Genomic DNA, 16,760 nt, shown 5'->3' on the forward strand with positions numbered 1-16,760 from the left:
ACACCTGCAAACACACATGCCTTAAAATCAACAAGTACGTACGTCGTGTGTTCAGCAATGCGCCCAAAGCTGTGGGAATACAAAAGAAGAGAGAGAATCCCCGGGGAGATGACAATAAAATCAAGGAAACAAACTAACCTACATGTAACAACTAGAAGATATTCAAGAGTAACGGCAATCCGGTTTAGAAACTATATATTTTAAATGCTTATTTCAGAAGATCTGGAACCCACTAGTGGAAATTTGGAAGCATCACCAGCAATCCTGCCATCTCGGTTCATTATTTCTGTAGAATCTTAGTCTATGGACAGACATTGTTCTTAACATGTTGATCTGACACAAACAGGTTGAGTGCAGTGTAGGTAGTGGGCATTGTGCTGGCTAACATAAGTAATACGAACAAGAATGTTATTGATTGAATATTTGCACCCCCCCCCATTCATATTCCTAACCACCTCCTCCCCACGTGATGGTATCAGGAAAAGAGGCCTTTGGGAGGTGCTTAGGTCCTGAGAATGGAGTCCTCATGAATGGGATTAGTGTCCTTATAAAAGAGACCCTAAAAGAGACCCCAGAGAGCTTCCTCACGCCTTGCACCATGAAAGGACACAGGGAAAAGACAGCTGCCCAAGAACCAGGAAGTGGTTCTCACCAGACGGGAATCTGCAGGAGCCTTGATCTCAGACTTCCCCTGCAACCAGCATTGTGAGAAATAAGTTTCTGCTGTTCATAAGCTACCCAAGCTGCGGTATTTTTGTTATAGTAGCTTAAATAGACTAAGAAAGATTCCACCCTTCGTTACATGACCCTGGGCAAGCTACTTGATGTCCCTGAGCCCCAGTTTCTTCAATGTTAAATGGGAAAGTCCTGTCCTACAATGTTGATGTGCAGATTAAACAAGATAATGCATGCAAATCACTTAGCATAGGCTGGCACATTGAAGGGTTCACTCAAGGCAATATTTTGTTTCAGCAGAATTTAGAATCCAGTAGGGAACTACGATAACGACACAAATAACTACAGCACATTTATTTGGTGGACAGTTAGTGAAGATATCATAGAAAGTGAAATCAAGGGAGGAAAAGACTTAGGATAGAAGAGATGAAAGGGAAGAGTAATCTAGGTGGACAAAAGGGTGAGCCAGAGCCTGGAAGTGTAAAAACACACTGTGTGTTTAGTGAAAAATAACCAGACTGGTTTGTCTAGAGCATTGGATAAGTTTAATATAGCAGTAGAAGATAACACTGACTGATGCCAATACATGTTAAATTAAGTTAAAATCATTGGAAGGGCTTGAATGCCAGGTTGGGGAGCTGGTGCTTCATTGGTTTTGAAATAAAAGGCTGGGTTTTTAAAAAGATTTTATTTTTTGAGGCACCTGGGTGGCTCAGTGGGATAAAGCCTCTGCCTTTGACTCAGGTCATGATCCCAGGATCCTGGGATCCAGCCCCATATCAGGCTCTCTGCTCAGCAGGGAGCCTGCTTTCTCCTCTTTCTGCCTGCCTCTCTGCCTACTTGTGATCTCTGTCTGTCAAATAAATAAATAAATATTTTTTTAAAAATATTTTATTTTTAAGTAATCTTTACACCCAATGTGGGGTTTGAACTTACAATCCTGAGATCAAGAGTCACATGCTCTACGGAATGAGCCAGCCTAGCATCCCCAGAAATAAAAGTTTTGAAGAAGGAATGATGTAAGATCCGTTTATTGTTCTTTGTATTTTGTTTTCATTTAGAGTGGGAAAGAGGCTGCAGAGAGGAAGGTTTGTTAGGAGACCATTATTAATGGTCTATATAATCATATATATATGTGACTATTACTTAGCTAACAAAAAGGATGAAATCTTGCCATTTGCAATAAGATGGATGGAGCTAGAGTATATTATGCTAAGCTAAATAAGTGAGAGAAAGACAAATACCATGTGATTTTACCCATATGTAGAATTTAAGAAGCAAAACAGATGAACATATGGGAGGGGGAAGAGGAGATAGAAAGAAACAAACCACAGGAGATTCTTAATAAGAGAACAAACTGAAGGTTGATGGAGGGAAGTGGGTGGGTGATGGTCTAGATGGGTGGTGGGTATTAAGGAGGAAGTTTGTTGTGATGAGCGCTGGGTATTGTATGTAAGTGATGAACCACTCATTTCTACTCCTGAAACAGATATTGCATTCTAAGTTAACTAATTACAATTTAAATAAAAGTTTTGGGGGAAAAAAGAATCAATGGAATGACCCAATGTCCATCAAGGATGGTGCTGTGTAGTAGGAAGACATAAAGCTATAGAAAAAAGAATGAGCAAACGCTCCATATACCAAGAACAATCTCCAAAATAAATTACTAAGTGAACAAAGCAAAGTGAGGAAGTGTATATAATGTATAGCATTCTGATTTTTAAAAATGACAAAATATGAAATGGCATTTGTATTTGCTTTCATCTACCTAAATAAACTCTGGAAAGACACAAAAGACACTGAGGAAGGAGGTTATGTCCTGGAGTAGATGAGAACCGAGATGTGAAGAAAGAGAATTTCCACTGTGAGCCATTTTATTTTTTCTGATTTTTGAAGCATGGAGTATATTTACTCTTCAAGACATCAAATTAAAAAAATTACATCCCTATTATCACATGCAATGCAGCCATTTAAAATAATGTGGAAAATATAGATAGTGACTTAAGAAAAGTTCCATGATACAGAAAGTGCAAAAAATCAGATGGTAGAATAAAGTATATAAAGTATCTGATAACCAGAAAAGGTCTTTGACTTATTTCAGGTTTTTGGAAGGCATGTTATTTATTTATTTATTTATGAGGAGATAGAAGTTTATTGAATACACTGCAAGGGAGCCCAGGCAGGACAGTTGAAAGGCATTTTAATCACTTGGACCATATGATGCGGCCACTTCAACTGAAATCACAAAGATTACATGATAATATGTAATATGGAAAAATGTAAGTGGAAAATAGCTTATTCACAGTATTACAGTATTACACAATATGTGTAAATATTGACAAAGACAAACCAAAGAAAATGTAAAAGTAAAATTATTTGCACTGATGTGGTAGGATAAGTAGCAGTTTCTAACTTTAAAATTGTATTTTATATTATTTATGTGATTATAAACAGAATTAAAATATTTGAACAATATTTCTGTAAAGCGAAAAACAAAACAAAAAAACCCTAGTCACATGACTGGAGCTAATGTTGGCAAGAGAGTGTGTGAAGGCAGGAAGGGTGCCAAGGAGGAAAGAAGATGCAGATCCGAAGCTTTGGGAAGGAGGAGCTTGAAGTAGAACAGGGCAGGAGACTGGAAGGAAGGCCCTTCAGCGGCCGTGAAAGCCCAGCTGGGGTGGCTGATGACTTTGTGGTGGTCCCAGTTAGCCACGCTGGTGATTTCCTCTAAAAAAACAGGTGGTAGCCTGGAGAGCCCACCATGAGAACTGCAAATGCTGAGAACTGCAAAAAGGCAAGTAAGTGATTCAGTGATGATTTGAAACATGAAGTTGAAAAGCCCATCTGTGGGTTCTAGGATTGTAAAAGAATTCACTGTGGTATGTGAGTCAAAGAGAATCGCAAGGCAAATCTATTTAGTGCTTTAAATTTTTTTCTCATTATTTTAATTTTTTTTAAGATTTTTATTTATTTATTTGACAGACAGAAATCACAAGTAGGCAGAGAGGCAGGCAGAAAGAGAGGGGGAGGCAGGCTCCCCGCCAAGCAGAGAGCCCCATGTGGAGCTCGATCCCAGGACCCCGAGACCATGACCTGAGTCAAAGGCAGAGGCTTTAACCCACTGAGCCACCCAGGTGCCCCGCATTATTTTAATTTTTTATTGATATGTAACATATCTATAAAATGCATTGTTCCCTTATTTATGTGCCCTTCCTTCTACCTGTTGCATATATTCTTTTAAAATCTGAGATCAGGGGCTCCTGGGTGGCACAGTCAGTTTAGTCACTGACTCTTGATTTTGGCTTGGATCTGATCTCAGGGTGGCGAGATTGAACCCAAGTTGGGCTCTGTGCTCAGTGTGGAATTTACTTGAGATTCCCTCTCCCTCTGCCCCTCCCACTTGCTCTCTCTCTCTCTCTAAAATAAAATAAAAAGTCTTTTTAAAAAATTATAAAAAATAAAATCTGAGGTCAATATAAAACTGTATGTCCAGAATAACCACAGTTTTATAAAGTAAAAAGAAGTATATTTGAGGGACGCCTGGGTGGCTCAGTTGGTTGGACGACTGCCTTCGGCTCAGGTCATGATCCTGGAGTCCCGGGATCGAGTCCCACATTGGGCTCCCAGCTCCATGGGGAATCTGCTTCTCTCTCTGACCTTCTCCTCGCTCATGCTCTCTCTCACTATCTCTCTCTCAAATAAATAAATAAAAATCTTTTAAAAAAAAGTATATTTGAAACTATATAGAAGGAAATGCATTTTAATATAAATGATAATTATCTCAGTGCAGTAGGATAATGGTTGCTTTATTGGTGTTACTTTCTTTAGTGAACATGTTTTACTCTTACAGGAAGAAGATGCTTGGGGTTCTTGTTTTCACTTTTTTTTTTTTTAAGATTTTATTTATTTGTCAGAAAGAGAGTGAACAAGCAGTGGGAGCTGCAGGCAGAGGGAGAAGCAGGATCCTACTGAGCAGGGAGCCCAATGTGGGACTCAATCCCAGGACTCCAGGATCATGACCTTAGGCGAAGGCAGACACCCAACCAGCTGAGCCACCCAGGCATCCCAATGTTTTCACTTTTGATTAGAAATGTTTTCAAATATACAGAAAGATGGAAAGAATAATCCCAGAACATCATATTCCCAATACCAAATTTTCACTTTGCCGTGTTTCCTTCATTCATTTTTAAGCCCCAGCCATCATTAACATTCCCCCCTAATTAATTCAGTTTTCATATCTAAAAATAAAAAATAATAATATAAATGAATAAATAAATAAATAATGATTTTTTAAGCATAGCTACAATAACATTATAATTTCTGATAAATTTAACAATTCCCTAGTATTATTTTGTGCCCAGTTCATACTCAAATTTTGCCAGTTTACTCCCAAATATCTCTTACAGCTGGTTTGTTCAAAGTAGGACTTCATCAAGAACCAACCATTGCTGGGTGATTTGGTGTTAGATGGGCTTCTTTTTAAGAAACCTGACTTAACTGGGGCGCCTGGGTGGCTCAGTGGGTTAAGCCGCTGCCTTCGGCTCAGGTCATGATCTCAGGGTCCTGGGATCGAGTCCCGCATCGGGCTCTCTGCTCAGCAGGGAGCCTGCTTCCTTCTCTCTCTCTCTGCCTGCCTCTCAGTGTACTTGTAATTTCTCTCTGTCAAATAAATAAATAAAAAAATCTTTAAAAAAAAAAAAAAAAAGAAACCTGACTTAACTGAAACTTCATAAGCAATCACAACATTTCATGAAGAAAGTGGCATTTGAAATCTAGGACCTTAAGTATATATCTGAACTGACATGGGAAGAGAAGCAAGGAGGTCATTTCAGGAACAGAGATCAAAGTGAGAATATGAAAGAGAAAAAGGTAGCAGATGTGTTTGGGGAGCAGCAAGTAACCCAGTTTATTTGGATCAAAGGAAAAGGAACAATGGGGGATAGAATTAGCAAAACAAATTGGAGACAGATCAGGGAGGGCCTTAAAGTTCTTTCCAGTCCACTGTGTACACCATTTGGGAATTCCAGTGAATAACCCATCAGTCCATAATCCCTGTGGGACAGTGGCTGTGTTTTACTCTTTTTTTTTTTTTTTTTTTAGATTTTACTTATTTATTTGACAGACAGAGATCACAAGTAGGCAGAGAAGCAGGCAGAGAGAGAGGGAAGCAGGCTCCCCGCCGAGCAGAGATCCCGATGTGGGACTCGATCCCAGGACCCCGAGATCATGACCTGAGCCAAAGGCAGCGGCTTAATCCACTTAGCCACCCAGGCGCCCAGTGGCTGTATTTTAAACACCTGTATATCCCTGACATCTAGCAGAGCATACTTATAGAATGTATTCGTTGTTGAAAACGTGGTGTCACTGAAGAATTTTTAGTTGAAGACTAACATGCTAAAATCTCCTTTGGGAAGGTTTAGAAAATTAACTGGTAATGACGGTGAGTAGAGTAAGAATTCAGAGAACTGACTAGATGGGGGCAACTGAAGAAAGCTTTGTGGAGGAGGTGGGGCTGGGCTAAACTAAACGGGAAACAGCCTAAGCAAAGAGAAGAATTTAGGAACGAGTTGAGCATAGCATAATGACCAACATTTCCCAATATGCTTTGGGAAAAGCATATTTTCATTTTCTCATTTCCTCTGAGAAATGAGATTCCAAAAGATAGGGTCAGGAATGGTTCGGGGGTCTAAAACTGGTCAATGATCTCAATTATTACTTAGTAAATGGCTGCCGATCGCACTCGAATTCAAGATTTGGGGTTTTTAAAATTGTATCTACCTATGTTTTTTCATGTAAGAAGAACTTACATGCAATGAAAAAGACAAAATTGGATAAGATCGTTCTGAGCCTAAAAAGAATCAATAACTCAGTAAAGCCTAAATGAAGGGAACATTAAATCAGAATTATATTGGACTGTGTTCATTTCAAATTTGTTAGACAATTGAAATACGATACTGAGTACGACTGCATATACAACATGGAAATATGATTGGCAGTGTTAGCAAATTTAGTTAAACTTAATAGAGAAAGAACATTTGCTCAAAACCGCATAGGAAATTGTGTGTTCTTTTTGAAGCTGGATGCTTTATTCCCCTTCCAGAAGGAGGACAGATCCTCCTTGATTATATTCAAGTTAGGGTTGGGAGGTTTGAGTATTGGTGTACAAATGGAAAACACAACAACAACAACAACAACAACAACAACAACAAAACCTCTACATTTGCCTTCTGCCAGGAAAAAAGCTTTAACTTGTTTGGATTATATTTCGAGGTTGGTTCTCAAGATTTTCTGAACACAGGGATCACTGGGGGAGTTCGTGAAAAAGGCAGGTTACCCATGACCTAACCCCATTAATTCTGAATCTTACTTGGAAGGTCAGGTTAGGCAAACAATCACATGGGAAAATTATCTTCTTAAACAAGCAGCCTGTGTAGTTCTGATGCAGATCATCTGCAGAACATACTTTAAGAAACTTCTCTAAAGGACCCCATCTTTTCTTAGGTAAGAATATAACTTGCACAATTAAAAAATGAGTTCTAGTTTAAAATAATTTTTTAAAAAACATTTTGTGAGGTCTGTTTGTTAGATTAGCTGCAAGTAATCTGAAAACACAAACAACAGTAGCTTAACCAAGTAAGTTTTTGTTGGTTGGTTGGTTGGTTTGGTTTGGTTTTTATCTCAGGCAACAAGAAGTCAGGGGCTGGACTGTCTAGGGCCAGTCCTTTGCATTCAGAGATTCAGTAATGTCCCCAAGGAGCCGAACTCCTTCTATTCTTCTGTTACCTTCATGATAGAATGTGCCCTTAATTTTCATGGTCAGATGGCTGCCTCACATCCAAGTATCAAGTCCACACTCCAGACAAGGGAAGGGAGCAGGAAAAGGAGCAAACCAGATGCATCTGTCACTTTCACAAGTGCTCACAGATGTTCTACCAGCAACTTCTGTTAATATCTCATTGACCAGAACTAGGTCACATTTTGCCACCTTAGCTGCAAAAGATTTAGAAAAGTAGTCACTATACACATACTGCTTCCTTGAAGGGAAAAAAGTAGTTGTAAAAAAGTAGTTGTGAGGGCGCCTGGGTGGCTCAGTGGGTTAAGCCGCTGCCTTCGGCTCAGGTCATGATCTCAGAGTCCTGGGATCGAGTCCCGCATCGGGCTCTCTGCTCAGCAGAGAGCCTGCTTCCCTCTCTCTCTGCCTGCCTCTCCATCTACTTGTGATTTCTCTCTGTCAAATAAATAAATAAAATCTTTAAAAAAAAAAAAAAGTAGTTGTGAGCTTGTGGGGAGAACCAAACCTTTATTCCTGAAGGGTCTGGTCCTTTCACAGTCCCACCTCTATGGGTTATGGTAGTTCTTCACTGACTTTATGTGATTCTATGTGTCTCAGAGATACCCCAGGAGACCACCCACATTTCAGACATATTCCTCCTTATCTCCATTGTGTAGTAACTTCTCAATTTCCCCCTAGTAGTCAGGATCGATCACCCCAGCCAGTACAGTAACTCATTCCCTTGTCTACTGATTCATGGGGCTACAGCTGCTTTGCTCATGAGCTCACTGGGCAAGAACAGGGATAACTGGAGAAAGCGGCCAACCTATCCACAGGACAGGTCTTGCGCAATTGATTACTAACACCCTCCTCGACTGAGGTTGCTCTTTGTAAGCGTTCATATGGATCACAAGTATCTTTTCACAATCTGTGACCATTCATGTATGCCTATCCACACACCGTTTCCCCAGACCTTCTTGTCATCAATTTTCCAACCATGGTACTTCTGTCTCTGACCATCCATCCACATCATTAGTCTCTATCCATGGGTCAGCTTATGTATGTACCTCTGGCCACCTTTCTCTTCAGGCACAGTGAACCACAAGGTTTCCAGCCTGAGTTACGTCTACCGGGGGGATTTTCTTCACACCACCCTCAGGGCTACCTTGGAAATGGGGCTATAGTGCTGTGACCACCCACTTTCGAGTAGGGCCAGCCTATCATGCAGGACCACCTGTAAGTGAACTCTGAATTCGTTCTTCCTTAGTCAGCTGGTCATGGGGAGCTCTCCACGAAGCCAGAGATGCAGGTAGAGGAGGAGGAGGCAGTGTGGCAGGAGTATAGGCATGGGCCTCTGTGCTACTTATTCATGCAAATTTCTTGTATCTTCAGGACCTGCTTGAGCTCAGTCTCCTGATCATATACACAGCTTCCACTTGCTGATGGACTACTGCTGTGCATGTCCAACTTTATGACTTGGTAGATGGATGGCTCAGGACAGGATCAGGGGGATAGTGACCAAGCAAACATTCAATATGAATGCAGAGTATGAAGCAGAGCAGAGCTCTTTCTCCAAAGGAGAGTACTTACCTGCAGAGAATAGCACAGCTTTGCTCCGAAGTCCTAAGGGTCTGTGCTTTGATTCCCCTATAGGGGTCTGCCAAAGCCTTCATGCAGCTGTTCTATTCTTCAAACATCACTGCATTTGCTAGGTCTTATGACAAGTAACAGAGCAGCTACCTGGCAGCCTGGACCTACTGTGATCCTTTTCTTGTCCTGAGCTGCACTCAAAACTGGCAGCTTTTCAGGTCATCCAATAAATAAAAGCAGCACTCCCAAATGAGGCCCATGTCGCCTCCAAAATCTAAAGAGGTCCACTGTGTCTCCTTCTTACAGATAGGAGGGGCCAGGTGGAACAATTGGTTCATTTTTTTTTTTTTTTAAGTTTGTCTTGAATGCTTCTAGAAGTTTTCCTGAGGTGGAAGCCTCCTGAATTTTTGTGGGATTTATCTCCATCCCTCTGGCACACATTAGTGTTATCAATGTGTCTACCTAGCTCCTACTTCCTATTCACTCATTCATCAAAGTCATATCATCAATGTAATAGACCAGCACGATGTTCTGTGGAATGAAAAGTTGACCAAGGTCCCCGCGGATTAGATCATGGCATAGTGGTGGATAATTGACATTAGTCTTGAGGTAGGACAGTGGAGGTGTAAATGTCCTGCTGGCTGGTAGCCCACTGCTTCTGATGGCCTTTACTAATGGGTAAGGAGGGGAAAAACATTCACCAAGTCAATAGCTGTCTACCAGATTGCCAGGAGATAGGTTGGTTTGCTCTAGCAAAGGAACCACAGCTGGAACAGCATCTATAATGAAAGTCACCACTTGATTAAGTTGACATTGAACTGCTTTCATTCTCTAAGATGCACTTGTTGTCATGGGCCAAATAAGCAAGTTGAATGGGGATGTATTGGGAACCATGACCACTATGCTGCTCACATCTTTGATAGTGGCACCAATCTCAGGAATATTGTGTTGCTTTGAGTTGACTATATTGTTGGGTATAGCTCCATAAGGCTTCCACTTGGACTTTCCCACCATAACAGCCCTCAATCCATGTATCAAGAATCCGATGTGGGGATTCAGACAGTTGTTGAGCATGTCTGTGCCAGCTGTACATTACAGAACTAGGAAATTACCCAGAAGTTGGTTACAGGAACCCACTGGTCCCACTGTTGAGACACACCTGAGGCAAAACTCCACTGATCACCCGACAGCTGTAGGCTCCTATTCTGACTAGTGGACCGCAGTGACATTTCGGGTACTCAGGAGTTAATATCTGTTCAGATCCAGTGTCTAATTTTCCCTAAAATGTCTATTTCTCCTTTCTTAATGTTTCCAGGGAAATGGCCACAGTTCTTATTAGAGAAGGCTAGGAGGATTTACAGTGTGCATGTTTATGTGTGGTAGGTTCCTTCTTCAAGAAGACCTGCGTTCCCCTTCATGCAAGGGGCTCTGGGTCCGTGAACTTGTTCCATGCTGGGAAGTGGTTGGCTGATATAAATTGGTAAAATAATACAATTCTTCAGTATGCATGTGACCCCTTCATGGGTTATATTCTGTACCCCATCCTGTGGGGTGTGCTATAACTTAAATCATATGGATCTAGGAGCAATGAGAAGCAGTAGGGATGACTCCTTAGGAAGACCTGCACTCTCTTGCAGGCGGCAGGCTATTAAGAGTTCTTCAGAAGAGGGGAATCTGTTGCCAGTTCTTAATGGAATGACATGGAAACAATAAAAAAAAGTATGGAAGTGTAATTGCATTTTGCATTTCAAGTATGATCAGTTCTTTAAAGATGTGATTTCATTACATTAAAACAGATGGAATTTGTCTCTTTTTGAAAGAGAGGTTGGATATAAATTGGGTTTCATAGTCTACATTCATTCTGTTATGAAATCCACATATTTGTGACAGCAACTGCTAGGATAGAAATTACCACAGGCAATTTTGACCACTCTCAGTCTTGGATTTTATGTCCCCTCGATTAAAGGAAAGCCATGGCTCACCTTTTCAGGGTGATTATTTGTAATAGGGTACTCTTCTCTGTAGTACTTTTCGTGGGCACTAACCATGAGTACAAACCTGTGATAATAGGTTTAAACTATTTAATCCATGAAAATAATTGGAATCTTTGCATCGAGAATGATGTTATGCTGATAGGAATGTCAAACCCAGTATAGCAAACACGCTGTGGGCACCCACTGTATGTCAGGCATTGTGCTAAGTACCAGGGTACAAATAAGATCCAGCCTTAGGCATAAATTGAAGAGCACACAATCTAGCTGTAAGCTAACTTAAATTGTTTAGATTCAAAAAAGAAATTGGACTCTGCTTGATTAATGGAGATAGAAAATAAACTTGAAAAGAATCAAGATAATTCTGGAAACAACACGTCAGCACCTCTTTAAAAAGAAAATTAAAGGGTGCCTGGGTGGCTCAGTGGGTTAAGATGCTGCCTTTGGCTCGGGTCATGATCTCAGGGTCCTGGGATCAAGTCCCACATCCGGCTCTCTGCTCAGCGGGGAGCCTGCTTCCTCCTCTCTCTCTCTGCCTGCCTCTCTGCCTACTTGTGATCTCTCTCTGTCAAATAAATAAATAAATAAATAAAATCTTTAAAAAAAAAGAAAATTAAAATAAATTTAAAAATTAAGGAAAGAAAAAATACTTCAAACTGCTTTACAATCATAACCTATTCATAAAAAGTAAAAACAACAACAAAAAAAAGAAAAATCATCCATAAGCCCCCTGGCTTTCAGAGTTCTCTCTGAGCACACACACATACACATACACACATATTCTTCATAAAATTAAGTCTAATGATGAATGTTTTCCAGAGATCTAGAGAACATCATGAAGAATAGCTGGAATTTTTAAAAGAACAAGAGAAAGAACTCTGTAACTGCCTTTTGAACTGTCCTGATAATTCTGCTCATTCTACTGTGGAGCTGTTTTGGGGTTAACTCTTGGTGAGTGCTAAAATTGCTTAAACTTGCCTAGTGGTTTGAAATTACCAGTATACAAATTTATTACAAATATATTTTGCTTATGGGGTGCCTGGGTGGCCCAGTGGGTTAAAGCTTCTGCCTTCAGCTCAGGTCATGATCTCAGGGTCCTGGGATTGATCCCTGCATCAGGCTCTCTGCTCAGCAGGGAGCCTGCTTCCCTTCCTCTCTCTGCCTGCCTCTCTGCCTATTCGTGATCTTTGTCTGTCAAATAAATAAATAAAATCTTAAAAAAACAAAAACAAAAACCAAACATATTTTGCCTAGTGGTTTGAAAGAAAAGTTGAATCTGAAAACCAAAGAAAAGAAAGAATGAAGTGACAATGAAACAATCTTAAGGATGGCTCAGTGGGTGAAGCGTCTGCCTTCTGCTCAGGTCATGATCCCAGGGTCCTGGGGTTGAGTTCCGAGTCCCAGAGTCCCACACTGGGCTCCTTGCTCAGTGGGGAGTCTCCTTCTCCCTTTGCCCCTCCCCCCACTCATCTCTCTCTCTCTCTCTCTCTCTCTCTTTCTCTCAAATAAATAAAATCTTAAAAAAAAAAAAAAGAAAGAAACAATCTTGATTTGGTGTTAAGAAGTAGCAAACACAGGGGCACCTGGGTGGCTCAGTGGGTTAAAGCCTCTGCCTTCAGCTCAGATCATGATCCCACGGTCCTGGAATCGAGCCCGGGGCTTGCTGCTTGGCTGGGAGCCTGCTTCCTCCTCTCTCTGCCTGCCTCTCTGCCTACTTGTGATCTCTGTCTGTCAAATAAATAAACAAAATCTTTAAGTAAAATAAAATAAAATTAAAAAAAAGAAGTAGCAAAGACAAAGCATCCTTCATTCATAAAAACTTAGTTAAATTAAAATTAGTCAGATGGTCTTGTTTGCCTGGCACTGAGGAAACTCCCAGGACATAGGACTTACAGTGTTAAAACTGAGCTAGTCTGGGGCAAACCAGCCTGACTGGTCATCCTAGACAGAGCCTGGGGTGCCCACAGAATGCTTGCTATCCGTACCTTATTACAGCCTAAAATCTGAAAAGTTCTGGATTCTGAAACCTACTTGGCCCCAAGGATTCAGAAGGAAGGACAGTGAGTCTAGATGTACATAGACTGTTTCTGGAAGGAGACGTAAACAACAGGTCAAACCTCCCTCCTCTCGGGAAGGAAACAGGTGGCTGGAAAGTAGGAGTAGAAGGGAAAGTTTTCACTGGATGTACTTTTGCATCCTTGACCGTGAACCATGTGATCATATTACCTGGGCAAAAAATAAATAGAGCAAATTACTGGGGGGAAAAAGTGGTCAGCATTAATTTAAAGTCTCTATGCATCTACTACAATGAAGCCTTTCCTGGTTACTTATAAAATCAGTGGTTTTCATATTCCTTGCTCACTTACTCTTTTTGACCGTGTCTACAATATTCTTTTTTTTTTTAAGGTTTTATTTATTTATTTGACAGAAATCACAAGTAGGCAGAGAGGCAGGCAGAGAGAGAGGGGGGAGCAGGCTCCCTGCTGAGCAGAGAGCCTGACGTGGGGCTTCATCCCAGGACCCTGAGATCATGACCTGAGCCGCAGGCAGAGGCTTTAACCCTCTGAGCCACCCAGGTGCCCCCATGATATTCTTTCCATACATACCACTTCACTCTTCAGGAAGAGCAAGGAATAGTGTAGGTAGACCACACTCTTTGGAAACATGACACTTTAAGGGTTTCCAAAGTAGAGATGCTGGACCAGACAAGGGTTCAGGATGAGGAGGGGACACTCCCTGTAAAGGCCATGGGACCTAACTAGTCAGAGGAAAATAATATTTGTAATGATGCTTAATAAGTGCCAGTCAGTGTTCTAAGTACACGGTGTCTGAAAAATTAGGAAACACAAGATGAAATTATTTTTAAATCACACATTTTTTAGCTTTTTAAATAATATGTTGGGTTTTTTAATCCTAAGGTGTATTTTTAGTGAACTACCTCTAAATCTGGAGCAATGGATACATTTGATAATGAAAAAAAAGTTTATTATATTTTATAAATACATATAATTATATATATAATTTACCTTGTACTTCCAGACTTATTAGATATTCTTTAATATATTTATTATACTTTTAAATGATTATAATTGGACCCATTGCTTTATTTTTTATTATTATTATTATTTTAAGATAGTGTATATTTTTACTTTACAAGTATTTTTTTAATGCCCACTGTGGGACTTGAATTCACAACCTTGAGGTCAAGAGTCACATGCTCTACTGACTGTGCCAGTCAGGCCCCTCTGGACTCATTGCTTTAAATTGGGGGTTGTTCAAGGGTTAGAAAAGATACAATATCCTATAAAATATATTTAAAAATATAAAGTATATAACATACTGTTTAAAAACAAGTTTATGTTCCTTGAGTTTTCAGACACCCTACTCTTTATATGTATGAATTAATTTCTCCCTTTCTATGATGATTGAGGTAGGTACTATTTATTATCTGTACTTGGCAAATGAGGAAACTGAGGCAGGGTGCATTGCCTAATTTGCCCAAGGTCATACAGACAGACACAGCCAGAAAGGTGTAGAGTCTGGGTTTCAACCCAGATAGACTAGTCTTATATCTGTGCTCACAACCACTCAACCTTAGTGCTTCTTACAAGAAAAGCGTCTGAAAAAGTAGTGACTTGGAACTGACTAGGTCCATGAAGGGTCCAAAATCAGATTCTGAAGAAAGGTGAAAAGAAGCTGGTGTTAAATGTGCAATATTTCTAGGTTGCCCTGAAGTCTCCATATGACCCACTTGTGATTACAGGATACATAGTTAATGAAAAATATAAAGAAATGATATTCTAATATTTACATAACCCCCCTCCTGAGTCTCCATTTCTCTCTCTCTTTCTTTTTTTTCTTTCCTTTTTTAAAAAGATTTTATTTATTTATTTGTCAGAGAGAGAGAGAGAAAGAGAGCAGAAGCAGGGTAAGTTACAGGCAGAGGGAGAAGCAGGCTCCTGCTGAGCAGGGAGCCCACTGCGGGGGCTCCATCCCAGGATCCTGGGATCATGACCTCAGCGGAAGGCAGAAACTTAACCAACCGAGCCACCCAGGCGCTCCTAACTATATCCTTCTATCTTGACAACTAGTCATGCTCAACTACCCACAGAGCAGATGCTTAACTGACTGAACCACCCAGGTGTCCCTTGAGTCTTCATCTTTAACTGCTGCCATTTTCTACAATAGATTAAAGCAATACATTCAAACTCCACCAGGTGAGAAGGCAACGTGCTGCCCAGGAAGAGTTCTGCAAAACAGAAAAACTTTAGGACAAGCCCAAACAATGGTTTGCATTCAGGCCTCTTTGAACAATAGGTGAATTTCCTTAGTCCCAGTGTTAAAAATTCTGAAATCAAATGCCTTCAGCTTTGCCTTACCCTTTCCAATTAACTCCTAATTATATATATTCAGTCACCTTCAAATATTGCAGTACCTCCCTGGCCCTAGGAGGCATGTAAGATTACAGTCTCGGGGATAGAACTAGACCCCGTTAGGAATGGAGGACACGGGTAGAAAAAGAGAGAGATTTTGCGGTGCTGGAGTGATACAGCCAATGAGCAACCGGCGACAAATGATTCAAAGTCATTAATTAGGAGCACGTTGTTAGTAGGGGTGAGGCTAGCTAGAGGGAAGGCTAACAGTACAGAAACATGTTACAGGGGAATCTAAAAAAAATCCAACATACTGTGGGAATGGTGAAAAGATAATCCTGCTGGACATGTAAGGTGGCAAAAGGCCCTAGAAGACTTTGGCGTTTTGTTTTCTTTTGTTTTGTTTTCAGCAGGAAGATTACCAACCAGCAAAAAGAATGGAGAAGTTTCAGGTTCTTTCGCACTCTCTGAAGAAATCAAAAGTCCTGAAGTCTGTCAGAACCTAGCGAAAAATTCCGATCATACCCAACTTCCACTGGCATTATCATCCTTCTAGATCACAGCAGGTGGAGATAACAATATGCAGAACTCAGTAAGGCATTTGGGAGGAGCATCCCGGTAAAGGTGAAGAGGTGAGGGGTGAGGCGGGGTGTGCCTTTTCCAGGGAGGAAGAGCCCGAGAAGTAGCAGGACCTGGAAACCGGGAACAGATTGTATGGAGGAGGAGCAAGGAAGAAAGTTGGGTCTGATTGTGGAGGGTTTCAGAAGACAGGGAGAAGAGTTCAGCTTGTGTGAGCAGGGAAACAAACAAGGTTTGGGATCTCAAGCCCTGCGTGCCTCGGAGATGTCTGGTCTACAGGGTGTCTGGAACTGGAGGGCTGCCCGGGTGGCTCAGTGAGTTAAACATCTGTTTTCGGCTCAGGTCATGATCCCAGTGCTCTGGGATGGAGCCTGGTTTGGAGACCCATATCGGGCTCCCTGCTGGGTGAGCCTGCTTCTCCCTTTTCTTCTGCCCCTCCCCCGCTTGTGTTCTCTCTTGTTGTCGATCTCAAATTAATAAATGAAGTCTTTTTAAAAATTAAAAAAAGAAGGATGTCTGGAAATGGATCAGGTGGAGGAAGTCAGAACTGCAGCTGTAGAGTAGAAGACACAGAGGAAAACTGGCCTTTGTAGAACAGGTCTGGTCAGGGAGGTGATTTACCAATCCAGCGGTGACCTCAGAAGAAGCATGATTCTGTGGAATTGGGACTAGGACTATCCATGGCAAAGCAAACAAGAAGGTTTATACCCAACAAGCAGCTTTATACCCAAATAAGGATAGATCACAGTCCATTTCTTTTGTCATTTCAGGGGTCCATTA

General features: G+C 41.0%; 1 long non-coding RNA gene across 1 annotated transcript; it reads left to right on the forward strand.

Annotated features, from left to right (window-relative positions):
- Positions 1 to 3,278: 3,278 nt before the first annotated feature.
- On the forward strand, positions 3,279 to 16,459 carry LOC132014935 (uncharacterized). Its single transcript, XR_009403496.1, has 3 exons — positions 3,279 to 3,473; positions 11,848 to 11,979; positions 15,812 to 16,459. It is a non-coding gene; the product is annotated as an uncharacterized LOC132014935 (long non-coding RNA).
- Positions 16,460 to 16,760: the final 301 nt, after the last annotated feature.

Source organism: Mustela nigripes, chromosome 4 (assembly GCF_022355385.1).
Source record: "Mustela nigripes isolate SB6536 chromosome 4, MUSNIG.SB6536, whole genome shotgun sequence".
In the NCBI taxonomy this organism is placed as follows: Eukaryota; Metazoa; Chordata; class Mammalia; order Carnivora; family Mustelidae; genus Mustela; species Mustela nigripes.